Source organism: Panthera onca, chromosome A3 (assembly GCF_046562875.1).
Source record: "Panthera onca isolate mPanOnc1 chromosome A3, mPanOnc1 haplotype 2, whole genome shotgun sequence".
In the NCBI taxonomy this organism is placed as follows: Eukaryota; Metazoa; Chordata; class Mammalia; order Carnivora; family Felidae; genus Panthera; species Panthera onca.
In genome coordinates, this window is record NC_138341.1 from 68,952,910 (window position 1) to 68,980,067 (window position 27,158).

General features: G+C 35.5%; 1 long non-coding RNA gene across 1 annotated transcript in view; it reads right to left on the reverse strand.

Annotated features, from left to right (window-relative positions):
• LOC132661519 (uncharacterized) overlaps nt 1–27,158 on the reverse strand; it is a 334,276-nt gene that overhangs the window by 71,456 nt on the left and 235,662 nt on the right. The window contains exon 2 of the long non-coding RNA XR_009602264.1: nt 22,657–22,749. This is a non-coding gene — a long non-coding RNA (uncharacterized LOC132661519). The remainder of the gene's footprint in view (nt 1–22,656; nt 22,750–27,158) is intronic.

The window sequence follows — 27,158 nt, forward strand, 5'->3', positions numbered from 1 at the left end:
GAAGTATAATGCCTAGAAGAAAGGATAGGCATGATTTTGAACCTATTGATACCAGGAACAAATTGAGTTCAAAAAAGAGGAACATTTATATAAGAGATTTCCAATCTTTACCGATAGAGAGTAATATAATTTTCTCATTTTAGAACTGGACTATCTGTTACCTGCTTTTTAAAAACCTCACAGAACAAAAATCCCTATTTATTTATTGAAATTCATTAAAAATAAGTTACTTTGGATAAAATTTACATCTTTACATCTTTATAATACTTAACGTTAATGAAATCCAGGAACATGTTTGTCTTTTGTTGTTGTTGTTTTGGTTTTTATTCCATAGATCCTAACATATTTTCTTCTGTTCATTTTTTTGTGATTTTATCCATTTGTTTATTTTATATTTCAGCCTAAAGAATGTTATGATAAGAGCATTGTTTTCTCATATATTTTCAAGAAAATAGCTGCCCCTCACCATCAATATGAGTACTTACCTAATTCTCCTCTCAGAACAAAAGAGAAAGGATTGACAATATACATGTAAAATGTGTAGCATTTGCAGGCACATATTTCAGCATTATAACTTCCATCACTACTTTGCATCTATAATTTGTCATCCCTTGCTCTTCTGTATAGTGAAATTGTTATGCTTGAAAATATTTTTAAATCAATGTACTTGTTTGACTCCTACTACAGCGTCTACAGTCCTAAATGTATGTCCAGGAGCACCTGGGTGGCTCAGTCAGTTAAGCGTCTGACTCTTGATTTCAGCTCAGGTCATGATCTCAAGGTTCCTGGATTTGAGCCTCATGTTGGGCTCCATGCTAAGCGTGGAGTCCCCTTGGGATTCTCCCTCTTTCCTTCTCTCTCTGCCCCTTTCCCCATTTGTGCACTCTCTCTCAAAATAAATAAATAGACATTAAAGAAAAAAAAGATACGTCCAAACTTTAACCTCTGTAGACACAGGATAACCTATTATAACTTGAGTTTTGTTTTTACAAATGTAAACGTATAATGTAACACCAGGAGATTTAGTGTTAAAAAGCTTGAAAAGCTTGTTGACCCTCTACTGCAAACCACTGTAAGTTTTCAGAAGGCTTGCCTATCTTAAGGCTCAACTCTGTGCACTCTTTCAACATGCTAAGTAGTTTTCTTATAATGCAGATGTCATCTTTAACATTATTGATGGAAGGGCACTCTCAAAGTGAGCTCTCATGAATATTTAGTATGGCTAGCATTGTAATGGAAGTTGGCTCCCTTGCCTTCTCCCTGACTTATCAGGACTCATTTTAGGGCATTCCTTTAAGTAACTCTTTATTAGCATACTAATAGGGGTTTTGTATTGATCTCAGTAATAAAGTTTTGTTTATTTTGTTTGTTTGTGTTTCTGACCGGATTTGAAACCAAAGCTAAGAGATTTTTATTTGTTCAGTTTTGTTTTTCCGTTTTCCCCAAGTAATAGTGAATCATTAGTGAAAGTTTTTGAGCAATGGAGTTGATTGCACAGAACAACAACATATGTTGAGAACTATTTATCTGTTTAAAAGTATGGAAAATGGATTCTCTGAGGCAATAATGACTTGTAGTAGGAAGGAATGTATGGAAGATGCTTGAAGGTAATGTTCCTCAAGACAAAGGATAATGTTGGTAGATAAGCTCCCTTGGGCTGCAATTAATAAATTATATTTTAATTGTGACAATAGTTGATATGAAAAGTTTCCATTAAACTGTTGTCAAAAGTGGGCATAATTAGAACGTCACATAACAGTGTTCTAAAATTTGTGGTTAGTAATTTTATGATAATTCTTTAATTATGTTTGAGATTGAAAGCAGATATTACTGCTTTATTATTCATTATTTTGGAAAGCGTGAAAAGCTAAAATATGAATTCCAACAATATAAAATTTTTAAATCATGGGGCGCCCTGGGTGGCTCAGTCATTTGGCGTCTAACTTTGGCTCGGGTCATGATCTCATACTTCCTGGGTTTGGGCCTGCATCGGGCTCTGGGCTGACATCTCAGAGCCTGGAGCCTGTTTTGGATTCTGTGTCTCCCTCTCTCTCTCTGCCTCTGCCTGGCTCTCACTGTCTGTTTCCAAAATAAATAAATAAATAAATAAACATTAAAAAAATTTCTTTAAATTTTAAAATCATGCTACAACTATCCAGATTTCAAATGAGATGCTTCCTTATTTTGAATACTTCTGCAACTTGATTTTTAACCTTAAATCATTCCATTTTAATACTGCCAACCTTTAAAATTTTTTATTTTGACATTTTTAATAACTTGCACTAACATAAGTATGGGTATGTACTTTTCTTTTGTCCTCTTTCTCTCTCTGTCTGCCTATCTATAAATAACTCCAAATTTCCAGTTGTGTGAAGATTTTAAGGGAATAAATGATACAAAGAGACAAGATATACTGAAATATCTATTTGCAACACACACATGAAAAGTGATTTCCTGAGGAATATTTTCAGGACCCATATGAATTGGAACCATGAGTAATTATGATTATCTGTGTAGAAAGATTTATTGTCAATAGGCTGCTTGAGCTTTTTTAATTTAAAATTGACAATTTCATTACATATTATGTTCTAAAATTCTAAAATAGCCCTAATGTAAAATTAAATTGTTTTTGCCATCAGAAAGTTTCAGTTTTCTATTTAATTAAAATGTATTATTTAATTTAAAATGTATGTATATGTGTTATATTTAATTTAATTTAATATATATATATATACACACACATATATAGTGCATATATATGTATGTGTATATATATATATATATATATATATATATATATATATATATACCAGCTAACTCCTTAAGGAATTTGAAATAGTTGCACCAACGACCTCATCAAACTCAAATAATAATCTGCTAAAAACCAAAAATAAGTAAACAGGTAATGTGATAAAATGCAAAAATGGACATAGTCTTTTTTCCCTCCCTTTGCACTGAAACTATGATACCCTGTCCAACAAGAGACGGAGTCTATTTTCCACTCTTGAATCTGGTTTGATGTTGGGACTTGCTTTGACTACAATAAAATGAAAATGTGCCAGTTCTAAGTCTAGGACTCTGAAAACTTTGCAGGCTTCCTTTCTCTCTCTCTTCCTCTCCTCCCCCCCTCCCCCCACAGACAGCCTTATGAACAATCTCTGGCTGGCTGCCAGAGGATAAGGGACTATGTGGAACTAAGGCCAATATGGATCAGCCAGTCCTCACCCAAACTGCCTCTTGATTGCTGATATTTGAGTGAACCCAGCTGAGACCAGGAGATGCCCACAGCTTAATACAGACGAAATTGCCAACTAACGGAAATGTGTGTTATGTAAATGGTTGTTTTAAACCACTAAGTTTTAGAATATTTTGTTATACAGTAATAGCTAACTACTACAGGAAATGAACAGATGCACCATGGAACAGATGTCTTTAAGTGAAGTAGCTTTAACTTCCAAATCTATCAATTCTCTGGCAAATAGAATATATTATAAAAATACCCATCAAATTTTACTAAAGACAGGAACACTATATCAATTTTCATAAGCAACCTCAAAGTTATATCCACTGGAAATTATATTTTTCTGAGTTCCATTAAAAATATACTTCTCATCTCTCAAAAATGATCATTATCATTTCTATTTTAGTAACTTACAAAAATATAATTATAAATTATATAAAAATGCTGGTCCAGTTTCCAGTTTTTTTATTTAATTTAAATAATGTTCAACTTTTATTTGTAACAAATAGTTTCTTCAATTTAGACAACTCCACCTAAGCAAATACCAGACCAATATAAAGAGTTTGGAATAAAATAGCAGGTTCTAATGTTAGTCCTAACAAAAGATGAGATAGCAGTCAATTCACTGACCCTCTACTGTCCCACCTGTGAGTGAAAGAGAATGAGCCTCTACTAGCCTTAGAAGGTGGTGATTAACTGATTAAGATAATTAGGTGAGATGGTTCATCTTAAAATACATCATAAAACACAATGCACTATGTAAATGTAAGGTGATATCACTATCACATCAGAGGAATAGCCTTTCCTCTGAGCTGCATAAACAGAGAGACACAGGAGAAAAAGTCCCTGGTTAAAAATTAATCAGTTTATTTTGTGAGATACAGAAAGCACTTTCTTGTTCTCCCCTGAGAAGTTGAGGGGAGACTGTCTGGTGGGCCCTCTAAGCATTTCACAATCAATCTCACATTTCATTAATCAACCAAGGGCATTTAACAAGTCCACCTGTCCTCTTCTCGTTGTTGCTTAACATGAAAAATGCTACCCTGGGTGACTATTTTCTGATTAATCTGAATATTTATGACACTATTTCTCATATTGTCATCAATTCCCCACATATATATTTTATAAATATATAAAGTCAAAGGAAGTTTATAAAAATATTGTGCTCAGTAAAAACCACAAGGGGGAATAGAAGGGAAGATAGTAGAGGAGAGACAGGTAGAAATAAAGAGAAAGGAATGGGGGAGGGGAGATAAGTATTCTGGAGCAGAAAACTTTTCAAATGCATTTCTCCTTGTGAATCATGGTTTTAACTTTTTAGGAGAGTGGCGTATAACCCTTTGTTAACTTTGGTGATTTTGTACTAACTTTTTGTTTTGTTTTGTTTTGTTTTGTTTTTAATTGTTTAGTTTATCTACTTACCTCAGACTGAAGTACTGATAAAATTAGAGTTTTGGATTCTATGTCCACATGGACCATTTTTTGGTTGTACACTGAGCTGAGGCTCTGACTCCAACCAGCTGTGAGAGTATGGGTTATCAGTCGCAGTGGGAATGTAGTGAAATAAACAGTCACATAAACCGCTAAGCAGTCTGTGAGTCCAGGGGTGTATGCTCTTATTCCTTATCTCTCTCTCAACCACCTCTCCCTCTCTTCCCTGCCATCCCACCCCTTCCAGCTCACTATGTTCAAAATTCCTTGACTTCTTTAATAGAGGCAAATCCTTCTGGACACAGTTAAAATAACACTTCAAATTAAGATGTCCCTGAGAAAGTTCATAAAATTTCATTGTAACAGTTGCTTAAGTGATCACTAATCAATCCTTTCTGAAAGCAGGATATCGTAGACTGGAGGCAGTCATAAAATCATTAAATATCTGAATAGGAAGTTGAGAGAAGGAAAATAACAGTAAGAGAATGACATTGGCTTTGATTTCAAAGATGGACTTAATAGAAGTCACAGTTTGGGCAAGGAATTACCTACATAGGAGGTAATGTGGATGGATCAAATTAAAGTAATATCCAATATAGGAACAACAGCTCAAAGAGAATGTGCTCAGTCAAGCCATTTTGATTTCAAACACAATATAGAGCTTAGCAGCTTCTGATTTGTGTTTAGAGTCCAGTCATTGCATGGCGTAAACCTAACTCTCCACCTTCCACTCCAACAGATTTAAAGTTTGCCTTCAGTTACATAGCGTACTTTATTTTATTTTATGAAGAACCCAGACCTGGGGAAAAGTCAAATCATAGATTGGTCTAAAGGTTAAATCTCTAGCAGAAGATTAAAAGGCAATGGAAGAGAAGGGTCCTTGAGGATATTTTGTGAGATGACCTGGAACAGATCCTCTTACTCACAATAACCAATTACTGTCTATACCTTGCTCTTTTCTAGCAGGTAGTATCAGCAGGATTACTGCAGGATTCAGTCATTTCAGCAGCAACACCCAGATGTGAAATGGGTGCTGATTATGATAGGCATGTGGATGGGATATTCTCAAATACGACTGAAGAACAATTCCAAATTCAAAGTGCGGAAGCCCATGGAAATAAGCCAAAACCAAACAAAAACATCCCATCTTTGTTAAAATCTTGATAATCTCCTTTCTTTTGGCAACTCCAACATCTTCCAGTTAGAAGAAAACTGTAGCCTCCCTATTGTATATGAGCAGTAATCGACAGGGTAATTACATAAGCCCTATGGTAAAAGTGTAGCTAACAAGTTTCTGCAGGGTGAAAAATGTATTATTTTACCTGTGGCAAGGTCTTAATATAATCTCAAAAAATGAATCCCATGTATTCTGTGTTTGAATTAACATAACCATTTGAAACTATAATTCTGACTGTGAAAGAAATAGGCCGCTTTCATTTACATCTTATGATGTTTTACCAATTTTTCATTCAACTCCATACTACAACTTTATGTAAAGCAGAGACTTTACAATAATATATAGACTGTCACTTCACTTCAAAAAGGGAATGATTAAAATAGGCCCCAACGAATTAATCATGTCTGCCTGTAATAAAACCTTATGCACAATTTTTGGTGAATACTGACATATTTTAAACCACATCAGAAAGTTGACTTGACAGAAAATAAGTAATATTTCTTGTGAAATCACTTTTTAGAAAGATTTTGGGGATGAAGATGTGTTTACCTTCAGTTACTTTTGTTCCATTATCTGTTCTTCTTTATAATTCACACAGAAAAATTAACTTACCTTAACACATGGTTCCTTTTGACACATGGATAACTTTGTTATCTAAAAGGTACTTTGGCCTGATTTAAAATGTTTGAAGCTAGAAGTTAAACCTACATTTTCAAGTTGGGTAGTATCGAAATAAAACGAGAGTATGTCCTTGGACCTCAAATGGTCCATTGAATAATGAAAAAAAAAAATAACACCAGAATTGTTGTGGGAAGTAAATGACATACATTTTAAAACTTACATTAAAATTAAAAATGCAAAGTAGATACTAGTTAAAATGTTAGTTACCACTTTAAAACACAGTATTCTTTTGATGAAAAATAAAAACAACAAATGATGCTATTTCCCACCTTTTAGCTGAAACATACCTCATGTTAGAGTTCACTGGATGACTATAATCAATAACAAAAACAACAAAAAGTGCAGCCTCTGCATTTGTATATTATACAAGAAAGGATTCTTTGAATAACTTACATGCCACAACTAAATTCTGAAAACAAATTCCACTATACTGTTCAAGTCATGATTAATTAGACAAAGGATGGGCACCGTAGCAATGGCAGCTATCATTAAGTTTACCAAGGGCATGAGATAACCTGACGTTGGAAATCTGCTCAGTTTAGGTTTCTCTATATTAGATAGATACAAACAAATTCCTCAATCCCATCTTGTAAATAGTTTGAAATTAGTCATGGATAATGTGTCAGAGAATAATGACCTAGAAGCCGAGGGACCTGCTAAGTGATGTCCATAAACAGAGATCATAGGCAGGAGAAGGTACCAGTCATAAGAAAACTGAAACCATGGATAAGCAAAAGTCAGAGGCCAAGAAAGTAGTGGGGAGTTCAGTGGCTGACAGTGAGAACATAAACCATGAGATAAGTGCAATTGGTTGTAGAAAAAAAGAAGGGGAAGCAGAGATAGAAAATTCTCATCATTGTGTAATAAAGTAAGAAGTTACAGGTTCTTGGTGCTCAAAAGGGCCTACAAGGTAACTTAATTCAAAGAACTGCAACATATCATAAACTATGTCCAATTTAATCTAACTATATAGCTTTTGACCCAATTCCTTATTCTTCATTGTTACTTTTCCACCCTCTTCTACTATTAGCCAATAATTCCTGTAAATTGAGGCAATGTCTCCACTCTTTCCAACCTATTAAGTTTAGCTTGGTACAACGGAAACTTGGCAGTGATATCCATGTTCTTTACCTCTCTGTAGTTGGATAATCCATAAGTGGTCCAAACATCAGTTCATGGCTTTTTCAAGACTCTTATTTTTCTTCTTTTTAGTTAATTTTAAAAACAAAATAACTGAAACCTCAAAATCTATGATCTAATAAGATCTAACCACAAAATATCTAATCTATAAATACTGGGTTGATTCTTCAGATTATGGCCTTTGCCTTACCGTTTTGTTTTTTTTTTTTTTTTCTCTCTAATCTGAATTCAGACCACTGTATTTTGGAGAAGGGCAAACCAAAAGAATTAACATTTAAACCTAATTCTCTGTACCATTAAATTGACAATTATTCAGACGCAGCCTTTTCAAAGGGTTGAAATGTGGACAAAGCTTGAGGAATATAATGCCTTATATTTGTTGTCCATTATATTATTTGATACCTATACACACACCCACACTACACACACCCACACATCTACATTCCCATACTCCCCCCCTCCCCCCCCACACACACACTATTTGACCTTATTTGTTTCTCACAACCTATATAAAATGGCAGACTGGGATGCCTTTATTGTTTATTTGTCAAATGAAGCAAGATGAAAAGAGTAAATGCTTTGTCCAAGGTCCTGAAACAACTCAGGAAATGTAGAATTAAGTCAGGTGTCAAAACTCATGTCCCATTCCCCTTTATATGGGCCATACTCTTCAGTCATTCCTGCAACAGACATGTAAGCTTTGGAAGGATTTCAGGAATTTATTGGTAGAAGTCTAGTATATTTGAAGATGCCTGGATTTTTGGAGGTAAGTGAGAAGATGCTAAGAAAAGTGTAATGTATGGGAGGTGTTGGAGAGACAGAGTTCCGTGGGGAGGGAGGTAAAAGGCTGTGCTCTCAAAAATCCCATCCCTTTACTCACCGTATAATACCCACTGTGCTGTGGGTGCACTTCCTTAAACAGATTAGCCATTCTAAGTCTTGTGGGTGGCGGCCTCAAGCTCAAGGCAGTCAATCAGGCCCGGGGAAATTTTCCCAACTCTTAACTAGTGCTTGTTTCCCAAAGGCAGGAAAATAATAGAATTTATTACTGAAAAGATGATAAAGTGTACTTTTTACAGAGATGTGACTGTGTAGATGTAGAATACTGTCCAGGAATCACAAATAACCACTGTGAACTGATGATGAGAAACCTCAGGAATCAAAATAAAATGCTAACCTACCATTCTAGAAAAAAATCACAGTATAGTTTTAAAAAATAGGCACTGGACATAAATTTTTCATTACTTTGGAAGGCAACTGTATAGATTTTTGGCAGATGAATTCTATTGTGATAATTTCACTGTCTTTCAAATACATAAAGGGATAAAAGTGTTAATTTATTTCATAGGAGAATGATCAAGTTACATGAACAATTGAATTTTAAACATACAAGACAATCTGAAATATTGCACCAAATCAATATGTGGTGTGATAAACCTTCCTTGATCCATACTAGTCATGGAGCAGTCTCTCCAATATGGGCTAGCTAGTTGCTGTCTAGATCTGCTGTAAAACTATTACTTTACACCTTCCTTTATCATCAACTTGGAGCCTGTCTTTACCACTCTGGTGTTGGATCTGGGGTCTTTTATTCGTTTATCTTTTTCTTACTCTCCTACTTTTTTTCATTAGCTTCTTGAGAAAAGATTCATGAGAGGTAATGCTTTAGTTCTTTCATATATGAAAATATTTTTATTCTACCTTATGTTTATTATTGCTATCAGTTATGATAAGCAAGTATGTTAATTAAAGTGTTGTATGACACCAAAATCTTACTGAATTCTGTTGAATTTTTCACACTTGTCATCATATTTTTATTTCCTACACCCCTTGTTTATTCTCTTATTAATACTCTTTAATAGCAGCCTGGCAAACTGCTCTTGATTCATGGATACATTTTCTCTTATCTCTGTGTGGATATTAATAATTTCTTTTAACTTTGTTGTAAACTCATTGCCTGCATTTTTTCAAGGTGTATTATTCTGTTTGTTTGCTTTGGTGTCTGACTCCAATATTAGAGATCTTCCTCAGGATCTGGTGGTCCTTGGCTAATTACTAACATTTTAGAAGGGAAATTTAAAAGTGGACTGGAAACTTGGAGGGCTCCATGAATTTTGTCAACTGTGGGTTTTTGAGAGGTGACTGAAATAAAAAGCTGAAAAAAATACCACTGTACATATCTGTAGGTCTTTTCTCTTGAGCTCTTTCGATTTCCCAAGGTATAATAACAATAAACAGTTACTATGTGGTTGTTATATACCAGGCAGGGCTCTAAGTACTAGTAAGGTATTATTGTATTTAATTCCCACACTCTATGAGAAATGTACTATTTTTATACAGGCGTTATAGATGAAGGCATTGAGATAAAAAGAAGTTAAATAACTTATTCAAGGTCATACAGCTAACTAGTGAACACAAGTAGGCAGCCCAGCTCATGTCCACTACATCATATTGTCTCTTGAGTTCCCCCTGGAAAGGTGTAAGCTTTGGGTTATGTGCGTGAAAAGAGCTGTGATATCAACATTCCATGGGTAGTTACTTAATCTGTTTTCCATAAAGTATTTCTCCCTTTAACACTGAGGCCTCCTCTTGTACTCACTTGATTCAGAGACTTTATGTTTCACTCTTTTTTTTTTTTTTTTTTTTTTTTTTAATTTTTTTTTCAACGTTTTTTTATTTATTTTTGGGACAGAGAGAGACAGAGCATGAACGGGGGAGGGGCAGAGAGAGGGAGACACAGAATCGGAAACAGGCTCCAGGCTCCGAGCCATCAGCCCAGAGCCTGACGCGGGGCTCGAACTCACGGACCGCGAGATCGTGACCTGGCTGAAGTCGGACGCTTAACCGACTGCGCCACCCAGGCGCCCCTATGTTTCACTCTTGATGGAAAATAAACCTCAAGTCTTCTGCAGAATCATAGAAGTTGTCTTACTTCTTGGCAAGGAGGAAAGATTTGAGGTTCAAAGTCTTTTTAAAGCTTTCAATATTGGTGTAATAGCTTTCACCATTAATAACTTAGAATTATTTTTAGATGGGCTAACATATTTACCATATATGTTGTTTGTTTCTTGTCACACAAATTTTATTATCATTCCTCTCATTTGGGGTAATTTATGCTTTAAAAAAATCCCTTCACTGTTTCAATAAGATAATAGTAGAAAGCAGAGGCAAATTTTATTTCAATTGCCTATATCAACTGGAAGTTAGTTGCATTTTTTTCATTCACAAACATCTGTTTTAGATGAATTACTCTCCCAAGGTAAGCATTGGAAGTGATCTTGACAAACTCAGTTACAAGACATCACATCTGACATTTGGGAGGGAGAACTATTATTTGCTAAGTATTCATCTAATACCAGGCAATGCAATGGGATAAACACTTTAATAATCTTCACCAATTTCATTCATTAATTCATTCATTCAATATTTATATGTCAGAAATTATGCATAGATTCTAATAAATAGTAATTTTAACCATGGGGGGTATTACCTCAGGAGGCATTTGGCAATGTCTGGAGACATTTTGGTTGCCACAACTGTGGAGTGGGGGGGGGGGGGGGGGTTGCTACAGGTATCCATCTAGTGGGTATAAGCTAGAGATACTGCCAAGTATTCTAAAAAGCACAGAACAGTCTCCACAAGACAGTATTATCTAGCCCCAAATGTCAATAGCACCAACGATGAGATAGATACTCTGAAATAAAGTCTTATGAAAATGGTAACTGAATGAAGTTATAAAGACCTAGTTTCTTGTACCAGCACTGATTCAGGTCCTCTGATTCTTGTGTCTTGGTTCTTGAGCTTCAACTGCATTTTCATTAGTCTGCTAATTTCTCTACATGATCTTTTAGGTCAGAGGGGGACGTTTTCCTGTCTATGTTACTTTTCATTATCCGTTTTTATCAGAATGGAGAAGATGGCTTTACTATAGTTAAAGACTGACCACAGCAGAGGCAATGAAGATCCATAAGAACAACTGAAGATAGTCTACCCCCAACCTTAAGAACACCAGTCAGAAAGTGCAGTGGAGTGACTATGGTCACATTTCTGTTCACAGATATGGGAGGAAGAAGCTTTTTTCATCAAAGAAAGCTGGTTCTCCATGGGTATAGGAATGCCCAAGTTACCTCTGTGAATTAAAAAATTGGTCTCATTGGGCCCAAACTGTAAAATAGACCCCATAACTGAAGGTCTCTAAGGTTGTTATACTTTGTGAAGAATATCTCATAGGAAAAACTTTATTTAGGAAAAAAATACAGTTTTCTTGAGTCATAAAAGATTAATTGTGCGAGGGATTTGTTGTACCAGAGACTGAAGATACTGTAACAGAATTCTTCTGCCATAAAATTGTACAACTGCTCTCAAAAATAATAAAAAATTCATAGCTTAATTTTTTTTCTTCAACAGAGTTGGCATCATTTTCAAGTAGAGTGAGAAGTCATATGTTCTACATTACCTTCAGTTTTAATGTGGGAAAGAAAGTGTTATTGTCCTGTGAAATCAGATGATAGTTTTATTTCTTCATAAATGTCTCTTCACTGCTTTGTCCTGACCAATCTTCCCCTTCCACCTACATTCTTAACGGCTTCGAAGTCTTTCCTATTATGACACGAGGGCTGTGGGTCTTCATCACAAGCTTGTATGTGTGTGTGTACATGTATGTGTTAAGAGGGGGCAACGTATTCTTTCCTGAATTTTAAAAGAACCAGGAACTAAGTGTTGAAAATATACAGCTTTGTCCATCTTGCCCTATTTCTCTTGGGTTTTAAAAGATAGGCTTATTACATTGACCAATTTGCACAATACTACCCATAATTTTGAAAATAGTATGGTCACTTTTTTTTTCTTTTTTGATGAGACCTCAATTAAGGTAAATACTTCTATAATTATGTCATTCACATTTTGGCCCATTTTCTAACATAACTATAAAAATGAACATGAAATTACTTTCTACTATCTTGTCTAAATCTTTATCTTTTCTACTGAATACACTACTAATATTGTGAGTGCTTTTGCCCATTAAAATATGATAAGAAGTAGTCAATTTTCTCCCCACAGAATAGATATTTAAAATAACACAATGGATACTTAGGCAGAGCCCATTATGTTCTCCAAGTTGAACTAGAGTTGCCAGACCCAGCAGGAAACAAGAAAGCAGATTGGTGAGCATTTATGTTTCAATTCAAATATACTTAAATACTTAATCACTTCAAAATTTCAGCTAATTCTTTCAAAAGGAAAAGAATTTCCTGGGACCTTTTATAACTCAAGTAATACAGCTTTTTTAAGACTTTTTGGTACTTAAGTGAACATGAACATTTTCCTCAAATATTTTATAAATTTCAATAAGACCCAGTTAAAACTTTGCATAAAATTAATAAAAATGATTCCAAGAGTTCTTTTTATATAATTAGAATGGTTTGTAATCATACTTCAATGGCAAGATATCTTGTTTTTACCAGATTTGTATTATATAACCTTGAGAATTTTTATTCTTTCCTATCCCCACTAAGATGATTAGCATGCCAATCACCTTAAAACTTGTGGGTTTTGCAAGTTGACAATAGTACCAATGACACTCATCTGGTTTGATTAGTTTTGTACAATTCATGTCTGTTTCTTCTCTAAGGTTTATAATATTAAGCTCAGCCTTTGTGATTGCTTCATTTAAGAGGGAGCCTGGAATAAATGCTTTGTCAACTTTAGGACCAGCAACCAAACAAGTGAGTAAAAATTCTAAAAGAAACACATAAGAACTTGAGTTGAATATAATCTTTCACTGAGAAAAATGGTTGACTGAACACAAAATTAAAAAGACAAACAACAATAACAAAAAGTTTCCAGAGGGGAGGAGGTAAGATGGCTGAAAAGCTTTGAGATCCCACCCAGATCCTCACAAGAAAGAACATGGAAGAAACACTAAATGTGCTTCCTTGACAGCAATAGTATAACACTGAGGAGCACAGATTCTGAACCAACCTGCCCAGGTTAAATCCCATCCCCACTGAATTAATTGTGTGACCTAAGGCAAGTAATCTAACCTCTATTAGCTCGGTTTCTTCATTTGAAACATGAAGATAATAATAGTACCGAAGTCAGAAGTTCTTGTGAGGATTAAATGTGGTAATATATGTAAAGTGGATAGATGCATGCTTGGTACACGGCCCAAATTCTGAGTGTTTGTTCTTATTATTATGTCAGCTTGAGGGGCCTAAGTATGAGGGTAAACCATAAAATGACCAAGAGTCTGATGCAATGTGCACTGAATAGGCCTGGAAGTTTCAGTTCCCTGAGGGTTTTAAAGTGTGGGTGAGGGGCAACAAAAAAAAAAAAAAAAAAGAAAAAGAAAAAAGAAAGAAAGAAAAAAGGAAAGAAACAAGAGGACAAGACCAGGAATGAAGCTATAATGCTGAGTCCACTTGCTGAATCCTAATATGGAGGCTGCTTGCCCCAAGGACGGCAACTGCTTTCAACAAATCAACACTTCCCCTCCCTCTACTTCAAAGCTACGTAAACCCAAACTGTCTTACTAATTTTCTTTAAACATGTGAGGCCACAGTAATGATCTTTAAATATGAAAGGCCAGGTGAAAATAATCACACCAAATTAGTCGTAATTCCAGATTTGTCCTCAATAGCTCTGTGCATTTGGGGAAATTACTTATCTTGCTTGAATTTCTCCTATACCTATTACATAGTTTGTGTGGAAGATTAAATTATTTACATGAAATGCCTAATATGGGGTCTTGTTGAACAGTCCTGGTACATAGGAGGTACTCAATAAATATTAGATAATCTTGTCCTTCAGAACAAAGGTCAGGCAGTTTTGTTTGTAGCCCACTATAAAAGTTTAGGGTTCCTTCAGCTCAGGATTCTTCAGCTATGATACAAGACTACCTACCCCTAGGGAATTAAGGGTTGAAAGGGACCAGCCCAAACATGAAATTCATGCTAGTTGCTGTGCTCTAAGTAATAAAGTCCTTTCTCTCTGGCCCATGAGTCTCATGTCTTCTGCCAGCATTCATAAAATTGTGAAAATTAAAATTGTTAGATCTCAATCATGGTAAAATCTCAACTATTTTCAGTTCTTGATGATAATTTTCCCTTTTCCTCAAAAGCTTTCTCTCTGGAGCCCATCAGAAGTGGGCTAGGAAAAGCACCTAGTGAGTGAGGGAGGAGTTAGGTAAAGAAATGAGAAGAAATCTACCTCATAGCCTGAATTTTAAATCTACCTCATAGCCTCAGAGAAGCTCTGAATTGGATGACAGACTGAGGCTTTGACATCAGACTGGAATTAATTTGTTAATCCCCCCAAAAGGAAACTTTTTTTTTTAATACTTGAAATTGTCTGGGGAAGTCGTGGGATCTACCTAAGATATTCTAAGGGCAAGAAAGGGGGCTTTAACAGGTTATGGTTGAAATTTACAGCAGGAAGACAAGGGAATAGGTTCATGCTTATCTTCTATTAAATTCAGTTTGTTCTAAACACTGATAACATGCTTATGAGTATAAATATATGTACAAATGGCTAATGTTTATTGAACAACTAATGCACATGACTAAAACACATACACATCACACACATATCAGGTACTGTTCTAAGAGTTTTACACATACTGATTTATCCAATCCTCACAACAGCCAAATAAGCTAGGTATGGATGAGGCAGAGAACAATTAAAATACACAATCATGGTCATGCAGCTAGAATGTAGTAGATCCAGTGGCTGAATGGTTTTATTTAAAACAATTTTATTCTATAAATATGGCTTCATAATAAAGATATTTCCCTTTAACGAATTACAACACTTGCCCGTAGTAACTTTTTTTATACTTAAAAATAATCTTATAACTTCTTTTTGAGTTTAATTAACTTTCAAGCCTATTCTTGTTACCCCCCCCCCCCAACCTCCAAGGTTTTAAAGAAGCAGTTGATCTAGGCAGACTCATCAATAGAATGCTCACCATATCACTATTATATATCATAGTAACCCAAATAATACATTACAAAAATTATCAATAAATTGTGAATGAATGAATATTTTAGTTATCGATTGCCACCTCACACACCACTCTAAAACTTAAGGGGCTTAAAACTTCACATTATTACTTTTGCATTTTTTGGGGTTGACTGAGCTAAGCTGGGAAGATCTTGATGTCTTTCATGCAGGTGCCATCTAATAATGACTAAGCTGACGTCATCTGAAGGCTCCACTAGGCTGGACTTCCAAAACAGCTCCTCACATGGTTGGCAATGCTCGCTGACATCTGAGAGCTCGTCTGCAGCTATTAACTAGAATGACCTTTCCATTTAGCTTAGGTTTATCACAAACTGGTGGCTAGATTTTGAGACAGAATGTCCCAAGGGCAAATATCCCAAATGGCAGGAAGCAGAAGCTTTCCGGTCAATTATGAGGTGGCATTGTATCACTTCCTTAAAACCTGAATTATGATTTTCATAAGCCTTAGGCACTTTTGCTTTCATGGGCCTCTTCCTCCATAAAATGAATAAACAAACATAAATATATCTATCTTAAGTGATGGCATTAGTAGAAAGATGAATATATAAACCTATGTTCAAATATTTTCTTAAACCTAAATATTCATTTTTTTATTCTGATTTTAAGAGAAATTAAAACATTTTCATGCACTCCTAAGAGTATCATCGCCCCAGATGTTGTGCTAGTTGTGTCTGATGGACAAGTTGACCCTGATTTCTGCCATTGCCTGTCTGTTGCTCAAAGCAATTACAAGATTCACCAGATTCAATGGGGTAGAGAAACAAATTCTACTTTTTGATGGCAGGGGACGAGGTAACATTGCATAAGAGTATATGGATAAGAGATACGATTACAAACACATCTTTAGAAAATAAAATCTATCAAAATGAATAAGCCTCTGAAAAACATAAGCCCCTTTTGCTTGCTTTTTTGAAATGCATGCAAGTAAAAACATTAAGCTCTATTACTCCAATAGTCACTGGGATGGCTTAAAGTAATATTTGTTAGTGTTCAGGGTTTTCAAGGAAATGTAAAACAGCCATACTGTTTTCAAAATTCTGGCATACAAATAAAAAGATATATTGTAGGGTAAGGAAATTATTGTTGAAGCAATCATAACTTTACAGTTTTCTAGAAATTTAAATGGGTTCATGAAGAAATATTCACCTCTATGGGCAAGTCAAAAACACAATACTAAGGAAATTGATGTTATGCTACATTGTTTCAATTTCAGGGCAAGGTGGAACCTAATGGAGTAAACATGCATTCATACCATGACATCAAATGAATAAATGAGTTGTAAGTGAGTATCCATGTTGGTTTAATGGAGCTAGTTGTTTCCTACCTCAAAGATTGATATACTTTGGTGCAGAAGACAACTCCTACCATGAATTTTCTGTGAGAAATTTCACACATGCACACACACACACACACATACATAAAATCTATTATACCAGTTTGAGTTTCTGTAACATTTTCAATGTAATAGAAATACCAGATATAAGTGACAAAGTGCAAATTCAGTGTATGAAAGATTAGCCAGGAAATTTTTCTCTTTCTTCCACAGAAATACAAGGCCTTTCTTATGCCTGGTTAATATACTAGACTGTGGTCTTAGAAGTCCACTTATTCAGGGCTATTTCAAAATACCAATTACAGCAGCATAGGGCTAGCTTGAAAGGCTAGAATGAACAGAGTGCCTAGTCTGTGGAAGATTGATTTTACATATATAAGACAAAAACTGTTTGAGCCAAAGGAGAGAAAAACAATTTCATACAAAATAGTTTATTCAAAAACAAAACACATAAGAATAGACTAGACTACCATATAATTTTTAAACATTATGAACATAAGCTAATACTTAAACTAGTAGCAGTAAGTTAGACACCAATTTTGACAATACAAATATAGAAGAAATCAGTTTTTATCTATCCAGCATCCGTCCTTTCAGGAATTTCATTCCCACTATTGTTTCGGGAGACTGAATTCTCCACCAATGCCTCTAGGCCCCAGGATATGGTTCAAGTTCGAGTTTCCATCTTATCACCTTACCTTTACTGCCATAGAGCTGGTCTGTTGCAGAGCTAAAATCTAACTGATTTTACTTAGGGATTTTCTAAAATAAATCTAAGGAAATAATAATTGCAATGGATATTTGTTGAGTATTTTATTATGTGCCAAATACTGTTCTAAGCATTTTGCAGATATTAACTCACTTAATATTTCCAATAACCGCAAGAGAAAGCAACATTATTAGCCATATTTTACAAATGAGGAAACTGAGGCACAGAGAACATATAACTTGCTCATAAGTAAAATATTTACACCAAGATTAAAACCCAGGCAGTCTAACACCAGATACTGTGAACTTTATAGAGTTATCTTACCTTTGGGGCATCAAAACTGGAAAGAGCACACCTAGTTATAGGAAAATTCCAGGGGAATATTAGCAAATGGTTACTTTCAATTTGTTTAGGAGGCTTATGTTCACTACCAAAGATACAGGAATAATGCTCATAATAATTAACTGCTAATAATTACAGGTATATTCATAAACGTGAAGTTCAAATTTTCAAATATTTCAAAGATCCAAATTGTACTCCTTCTTCGAAGTCATTTACCTATACATATCATATGAAATTTTTTATTAGAAACTTAGCCATAAAAAAGCACCATTTCATTTTACTACAATTATGATAGAAATTAGCTTCTCAGCTGATTAAAAAAAATGTATCTTATTGCTCCAAAAGTAACATAAGGATCTTCATTGTTCATTAATGGCGGATCTATGCCTGATTCCAGCCCTCACTAGACTTGAGGATTTTGGGTAATGGGCAACCTCACTTGTCTTCAAAGTTCTCCAGAATAGAAACCACTCTAATTTCTAAAGAGCAACTCTGAGACTGGCCATAGGCCTACACTTGTTCTGTCAATAAATCAAAAGCCTCAGTCTCCTAAGCTATCAGTCCTATCTCTTTTCTAGCTACTATATTCACCCTAAATGATAAATCAATAGGCCTATTCTAAAACGTTTCAGCAGCTACAAAAAAAAAAATAGTGCATTTGTGGGTGCTAGACTTTGTGTTCCTTGCAGCCTCTATGGATACAAATAACAGAGCTTTCACTTTGATATGTGACATTAAGAGAGAATACCCTGTATGTATACAAGACACATCACAGTCTATAAAATAAATGTGCCTCTTTACTTGAAATTGGTCTAAAATTAAAGTTGTGTAGTCATAGTGCAAAATAGTCTGCGGGTCCTGAATAGCCCAACTCTGGTGACTCTTTTGGTCCTTTTACTCCATAAGGTTTCTGATATTGTGTGTCTCTCCCACCCCTTCCACTGAGGTCAAACTTCACCTTTGACTGAGCTCCAAAAGTGTAGACTAAGTCAAGCAATGATCAGTATTGTTTTTTTCCCCCATGAATATCCTCTGCATGGAAGACACCAGGAACTGCTACCCATTGTCATATGTGAAAGGAATTAAAAACATAAAATATTTCTAAGAGACTTTTTTTGCCCTTTAGTCGCCTATCTAAATGTTCAGTTTCACTGTGGTTGTACATAGATAGTTCAATTGACCTTAGGCATCTCAGTTCTTGAAATAGTGGCTTGTCTTTCTAGAGAAGAATTTTCTCAGAAACTTTAGTTTAAATGTCATGTACAAATTGTAATTTCTTGCCAACATAAACAATAGAATTTATTTTTAAAGTACATTCTGAATTCAGACCAAAATGAAAAGAGGGTGGGTGGGGTAGAAACCAAAGTCAAGGCCTTGACTATCAGTATTTCAGAGTAGGGTCAGGGACAAGCTAGAAGAGCTAGGAAATTGACCTACTGAATATACTGGTTACATGAGGCTTAGTTTGGAAAAATCTATTCTTGGCTGTCTTGTCCAGGTGATTTCTGTAAGACTTTATCTCCTAAATTACTTCAATAGAATTAGCAAATAAGGTAGATCCCTCAAGATACTCATGTCTGTCATCTGTGTTTTAAAGGTTTTTTGTCTCAGGTCTAATCAGCAAAAGGCAAGGAGAAAAATGTTGTCTTCTTTTCCCCTCAGTTGTCAGTAGCAAAGAAGGAAGAAGAAATGAGGAAGAAAAAGGAAGTAAGAATGTAGATTGATTGGAGAAAATATCCTTCCTCCTCTGCCATTTAGCATTGTTTTGATTGCCATGAAGAATAAGAACTATGAACTGATAATACTGATAGAAGCCATACAGAGATATTTGAGATATAAATGAGGCCTTGGGGTTGATAAAAAAAAAAAGTCAAGTTAAAATAAAGTCATGTTCTAACAGGGAATAAGAATTATTATTTTCACAAACATAGGATACTGAAGAAGGCATGTCTAGCTAGTTTAATCAAGGTGGCATTATAAGATCCTCCAATAGGGGCGCCTGGCTCAGTCAGTTAAACACCCAACTGTTGATTTTGGCTTGGGTCATGATTTCGTGGTTCATGTGTTCAAGTCTCTTTTCTGGCTCTGCACTGACAGAGCAGAGCCTACTTGGGATTCTCTCTCTCCCTCTCTATTTGCCTGCATAGGATTATCTCTCTCTCTCTTTCTCTCTCTGCCCCTTCCTCACTCATGCTAACTCTCTCTCTCTCAAAAAAATAAATAAATGAACTTAAAAGAGAAAGATCTTCCAATAATATATTCAAAAGGAAGCTTCTGAACTGACATTATGATTTTGACAATGCTAATGATGGGTACAAAGATGAACTCAGTATTAATACCTTTATAAATATGGATCAATTTCAGATTCAATCAAGTGATTCTATCACCAGTCACCAACTCCTATCAATTAATTGATAATAAGGCAGTGAGTCAGTTCTTCAGATATCATTATTTAGAGATAATTGTATTATATAATCTAGGAAAACAGTGAAGCTATCCAGAAGGGAAGTATAGATTACATCACAACAAGGAATCTCATACCTTATCATTAACCTATTCTTTTTGTATTGAAACTCTTATTGACATTAATGCAACTTTGTGCTTGATGAGGACATAGTGTGATTGATCTTGTTTGTATGAATCATTTACTGGCACTTCATCCATTACCGTTAATTCACTACATAAAACTCAGAAGAACACATTCATGATTTGATTTTATCTCCATATGTTGAAATTGATCTATTTCTGGCAGGTTATATCCAGTTATAAGTGTTATGGATCAAGTAAGCTCAATCTCTAATACAATAGAAAGAAGATAATACCTCATCATTCCACATGTCTGTCAAGTACTATATTTCACCATTTGCTCTCATCAAAACAAACACATAGCTATTGTAAGTAGAATAACTGTTTTTCCCAAAGTAACTCTTCATATGCATATTCACTTTATTAATACAAATATATATTTTACCGATACATGCTGATGGTAGACAAAGCTTTAGGATGGATATTTTTTAGGCTACAAAAATTTAGTCCTGCATCCTAAAAATAAGTATAATTTACTGACAAATATAATGAAATAGTCACTTACTGGGGGTTCTGAAGAGTTTGAAGTCTACATGGCTGAGAAGACATAGTAGGCATTAGATAAACATATTTAAAATAGTATTTATTACTCTAACATCTTGCAGCTCTTACATTCATGAGTACAAGCATAGGCTTTCATAGTGGTTACTGAAAATCTCATAAAATATAAGAATGATAGTGATGCTGTTTTTAACTGCTAACACATTAAGAACTGGGCATTTTGTAAAGCACTATACATAACAACCTTTGGAGTTGCAGTTACCTAATAGGAAACTGAGGATTAGAAAGATCTCATGGGCAGTATAACATAAAATCAAGATAATAATCTGACTCTAGAGTTCAAGCTAAATCTTTACGATGCGACAATATTAACTAATATTTATAGAGCTGTTGGTATGTACTGATTAATTCGATTCTAAGTGATTTACATGTATTCACTCATTCAATCCTTAAAATAACCTTACAGAAATAGGTAGTAGTGTTTCCACTTTATAGATGAGGAAACAATGATAAAGTGAATATAGGTGACCTGCCCAAATACAGACACTTAGTAAGTTGTGGTTCCAGAATGTAGATCTGGTTCTAGAGTCTTCAAATTTAACCACTATGCTCTAATGCCTGAACTTTTCTAAATTCCCTGGAGCTCAATACTGGCTAGCAATTTTGGCACGGTAAGAATAAACATTCTTGTGTAATTGACAACATTTCTGTATTTTCTTGAAGACCAAGAGGATTGTGTTTCATCAAACCATATCTACCAAAGTGCAAAAATATAAAGGAAGAAAACTAAGGTAATTCAAGGAGTCTCGTCTCTTTAAAACTTCAGAGCAATGAGCAGTTCATGGTTGCCATTGACATTGGTCCCATGAAACTCCTCAAATGAAATGACTTCTTTGAATCTCACTTAGAACTCTAATAACTCTTTCCTAGTTCTCAGTCAGCTTGACAGTCAGAGACAGTCATTCTGCCTAACAAAAGGAGAAAGCCATTATCAAATGATGGCCTAGCCATGAAGTAGCCTTAGTCTTGGTGTATGCTGATATTTTTATAATCATACATGTAGCCTACATAAATCCTCTTACCCAACAAATCTCCCAAACATGTTGAATCATTGTCCCTATTCTTTCATGTACAACTTACACACACACACACACACACACACATTTTCTCTGCCCTTTGATGTACTTATTTAATTTTTTTTTTCAACGTTTTTTATTTATTTTTGGGACAGAGAGAGACAGAGCATGAACGGGGGAGGGGCAGAGAGAGAGGGAGACACAGAATCGGAAACAGGCTCCAGGCTCCGAGCCATCAGCCCAGAGCCTGACGCGGGGCTCGAACTCACGGACCGCAAGATCGTGACCTGGCTGAAGTCGGACGCTTAACCGACTGCGCCACCCAGGCGCCCTGATGTACTTATTTAAATCTTTCTTCCTTTAATTCAGGTATCTCTTCTATGAAGGAAGCTAACTCAGAATTTGGCCCATACTACTTACTATTTGTTCTGTACTTTTGGTAATTCCATAGTTTCACAATGTACTTTTCCAGGGATGCATATGCACTTTCTTTCCTGAAGGCTAGTACAATTCCTGTAAGATAAAGCACACATTAAAAAAAAAAGACAGTTAATCAAGAAACTATCCTTTCCTGACTGTTTTTAATCAGATTTCCTGTTTTTATTTCAGTTTTCAAACAAATGATTTTTATTTTCTACATACTTTAGAGAGTGTTAATTCCCTTGACTATTACAGGCATTTTTGAAGTGTTTCTGCATAATTCATACTGAATGTAGTGCTCAGAAGCTGGTATTATTGGGGTATGCATATTAATTATTCATATGCAAATTAAGAACCATGGGACCCAGCACAGCTGGAATGTATAACTCTTGCAGCCTTTTCTAAAGTAGTACATTTCTTGTACCCTTGTGTTATCATTTCTTTCTATAACATTTTCCAATTCACCCAAACAAATGTCTAATTGTATTAAGATCTTAACTTTTGCATTAGCTAAAGCAATTATGAATGTGAGAAGATGGAAATTGTTAATATAAAACAATTACACTTTATGGCTTATCTTCTGCAGTCCCCAGAAGCAGAAATATATGCCTTTTGGATGTTGTTCTTTATGAACCGTGTATTTCAAGCACTTCACCTTTAAGTCCATTTTTCTCTTACTTGAGCATTTTTTATTTATACCCATTGATTTTCCCCTAAAGCAATATTTAGAGAAACATAATTCCAAACTAAAGATGCAATAAGGGTTCACTCGATTATGACCTCCATCCCCACAATCCTCATTTCCTCAGTTGTGACTCCTTCACTGATAGGGGTAAAGGGAATAGATATAGAGGCAGAGGGTTTATCATTAAAAGCAGTGGTCTCAGGATACATTACACTCCAAATATCAAAAGCATCCTCTGAAATAGTTTCAGAGGTGAAACTCTTGGCTTGGACTTTGGAATTGGCACAATCTCTCATTCTGAATATAACAAGTCGTCCTAGACCACGAATCCCTGAGACAGAGAGGGATGTCAGGAGGCACTTTAGTCTTGTAGCCCCTGGAAGGCTTACATGACAATTATCAAAATGAGGTCAAGGGTGACAGGAAAGGAAACAAATGGCAAAAACATCAGCTGTGGATCTTCTATTTTAAGAAGACATACTTAGAAAAATTCCACCATTGTTCTGGATTAATATCTGGGTTCATAATTCACTTTTGACTAAAACTATATGGAATGAATAAATCACAGGAATAAAAGGCACCAGCATAGGGGATATAGTCAATGGTACTGTAATAGCATTCTATGGTGACAGATGGTAGCTATACTGATGGGGAGCATGGCATAATGTATAAAGAAGTTGAATCAATATGTTGTACAACTGAAACTGATGTAACATTGTGTGTCAAGTATATTAAAAAATTTTTTTCCAAACTATACGGTATTTTAAATTGAAGAAAGCTGGTCTTTGGCAGCAGTGTTGCAGTCACTCCACTTGGTATGCATTTCTTCTCTTAGGGTGCCTTTGCCAATTCCCTAGGCCTCTGGCTATTTGTTTCCTTTCTTCCACAAGTATTCTGTTATTAAAAACTGTACTCCGAAAAGACCTACACTTAGACATTTAGAGTAACAATCAGATTGAAATGGATCAGCTCTCCCAGACAATCTTCACAGAAACAAAAGGCAAAGCCTTAAGAAGAGAAAAATATCTAAGCTGCTAGAATTTCAAGGAGCAACATGCCTATGAGACATATGTGTTGCTCAGGCAGAGCCTACAGAGCTGCTTCACGCAGGATGGATAACCCCCCACGATTTGTTAAGGAAAAAAAAATTATTACTCTTGTTAATAAGACATATGAAGACAAGGACCAGTGTCTCTGGATTCTTATATCTTAAATGTGATGGAATGTCACATAAAAGTCACACCATTAAATTTGGGAATCAAATACACTAGATAAAAGACATAAAAGCAAGAAGTTAAGTGAAAAAAAAAAAAGAAGTCTAAGCACAAAGATTATTCCATCTCATCTTTTAACTACTACTTCCTTATCTAACACTGTGTCTTCATACCTGATACTCCTCTTTTTATTTAGAATTATTGCCTAGTCCAGGCCTTCATCGTTTGAGACTTAGATTCTGTCAACTGCCCTTAAACTGAACTCCTGGAGCCCATCCTCTACAACTCCATTAGAATTTGAGCAAGTAACTCCAGAGTGTGGCTCCTTAACAGAACAAAAACAAATAACAAAACAGTGGAAAAAACCTAGGTGGAATGAGAAACTGAAAATAGCCAGAGGCATACCAGATTGGTACATATGTCTAGTACCATATGTCTCTCACTCCTGCTCATGATTGTCCCACTGGTATTGTAGTCCTGGGATTAAGATTACAAAATCTAGAGTTCCTCGGCTGATTCTGGTTTCCAGCTACTCTTCCCCAACCTAGCCATTCTTCAGGAGCCTTAACATACATTTTCTAAAGTATTATATTTATCATCATATGCCTCTAATTAGTGGTCCTCTGTTTCCATTTATGAATGCCTCTGTTTTCAGATGCATATACCTCTAGTCAATTCATGCTTTTCTACAGCTCCCCATATTTCTCCCACAAAAACCCACTGCCAGTCCAGTAAGAACCATCTCCTCATGAAATCCCAGAGTTTTCTGGGATTTTAAACATTCTGTTCTTTCACTTTAAATTTTTCTTCCCTTTCTTTTAAATTCTTATGCACTCTTCAGAAAGGATTATACCCATGCAATTTTCTACATTTGTCTGGGCCCTTGCAGAACCCACAATCTAGCCCTTTATTCTATACTGCCTTGAATTGTTTCATATTTTGCAGTCTTATTTCCTTAACTACATTGTAAGTTAAATAAAGCACATTGGGCAAGTTATCTTGGGAAACTGAACACATGTCTTTACCTCTACTTTCTTGAGGTCCATTAAATTGAAATTAGATAAATTAAATAGATATACACTGATTAGAATAAAGAGAATGGGAGAAGAGAGGGCAATCAAGAATTTTGGAAGATGGATAAGTAAAAATCTGAATTGACTCAGTGGATAAAACGAAAATCTGAGTGTTTGACCCAGAAAAAGATAAGAAACAAGTTGACACATGCTATGGGGAGAATTGGAGGCATAACGTACCTTGAGGGAAGGAATTTAACACTAATATTATTGGGTTATATTCTGGATTAGGAGTAGTAAAATGTCTCAGATATCCTCCTAAATCCCTTGTCACGGGGCAATTTCCCTCCCCCATCCCAGATGGAGGGCCTGGAGATTTGCTTACTGCAACAACTTAACCAGAGATACTCTGTGCTTATGGCTGCCAGGCAGTAGATACTGGAAACAATCACTTAGTTAATAAAAGGATTCTAGGGGCACCTGGGTGGCTCAGTCGGTTAGGTGTCCGACTTCAACTCAGGTCTCGATCTCGCAGTCCGTGAGTTTAAGCCCCACATCAGGCTCTGTGCTGACAGCTCAGAGCCTGGAGCCTGCTTCTGATTCTCTCTCCCTCTCTCTCTGCCCCTCTCCCGTTCATGCTCTGTCTCTCTCTGCCTCAAAAATAAATAAACGTTAAAAAAAAATTTTAAAAAATAAAGGGATTCTAACAAATGCCAAAATGAACTGTGACTTTATCACCTTCCGCAGTTTAGCTCCCAGATTGCTGGTATCCACCCGTTCAGAACCTGAAAGTATATACTTACTATTTCTCTTTAATTTACAATCCCTCCCAAAAGGAGGCATCTGGGTGGCTCAGTCGGTTAGGCTTCGCACTTTGGCTCAGGTCATGATCTCTGGGTTCAGCAGTTTGAGTCCCACTTCCAGATCTGTGCTGACCACTGGGAGTCTGGAGCCTGCTTCAGATTCTGTGTCTCCCTCTCTCTCTGCCCTCCCCCACTCATGCTCTGTCTCTCTCTCTCTCTCAAAAATATAAATAAATAGGGGCACCTGGTTGGCTCAGTCGGTTAAGCGTCTGACTTCAGCTCAGGTCATGATCTCACGGTTCCTGGGTTCAAGTCCCCCCGCATTGGGCTCTGTGCTGACAGCTCACAGCCTGGAGCCTGTTTCAGATTCTGTGTCTCCCTCTCTCTCTGCTCCTCCCCTGCTCTCACTTTCTCTCTCTCTCTCTCTCTCTCTCTCTCTCTCTCAAAAATAAATAAAGATTAAAAAAACATTTTAAAAAATAAATAAATAAATAAAATTTCTTATAAATAAATCAAAAGCCAAAGAGTACTTGAAATTTTGAGGAAAGCCTTCAGCATAAAAGAGAGATACCAATAAATAAGTTGGAAAACAAAATAAATGATTACAGCATAAACAAGGTAGAAAGCAGAATAAAATATCAAAATAAAATCACAATTCATATACTAATTTTTAGCAGAATATTATAACAAAAAATTAAGAAATTGGGTAAATTTTCATCTAACCACAATTGTTTCAACTGCTATGATAGTAATGCTCAAATAATTTCTTACCTTTTTTGCTTATCAA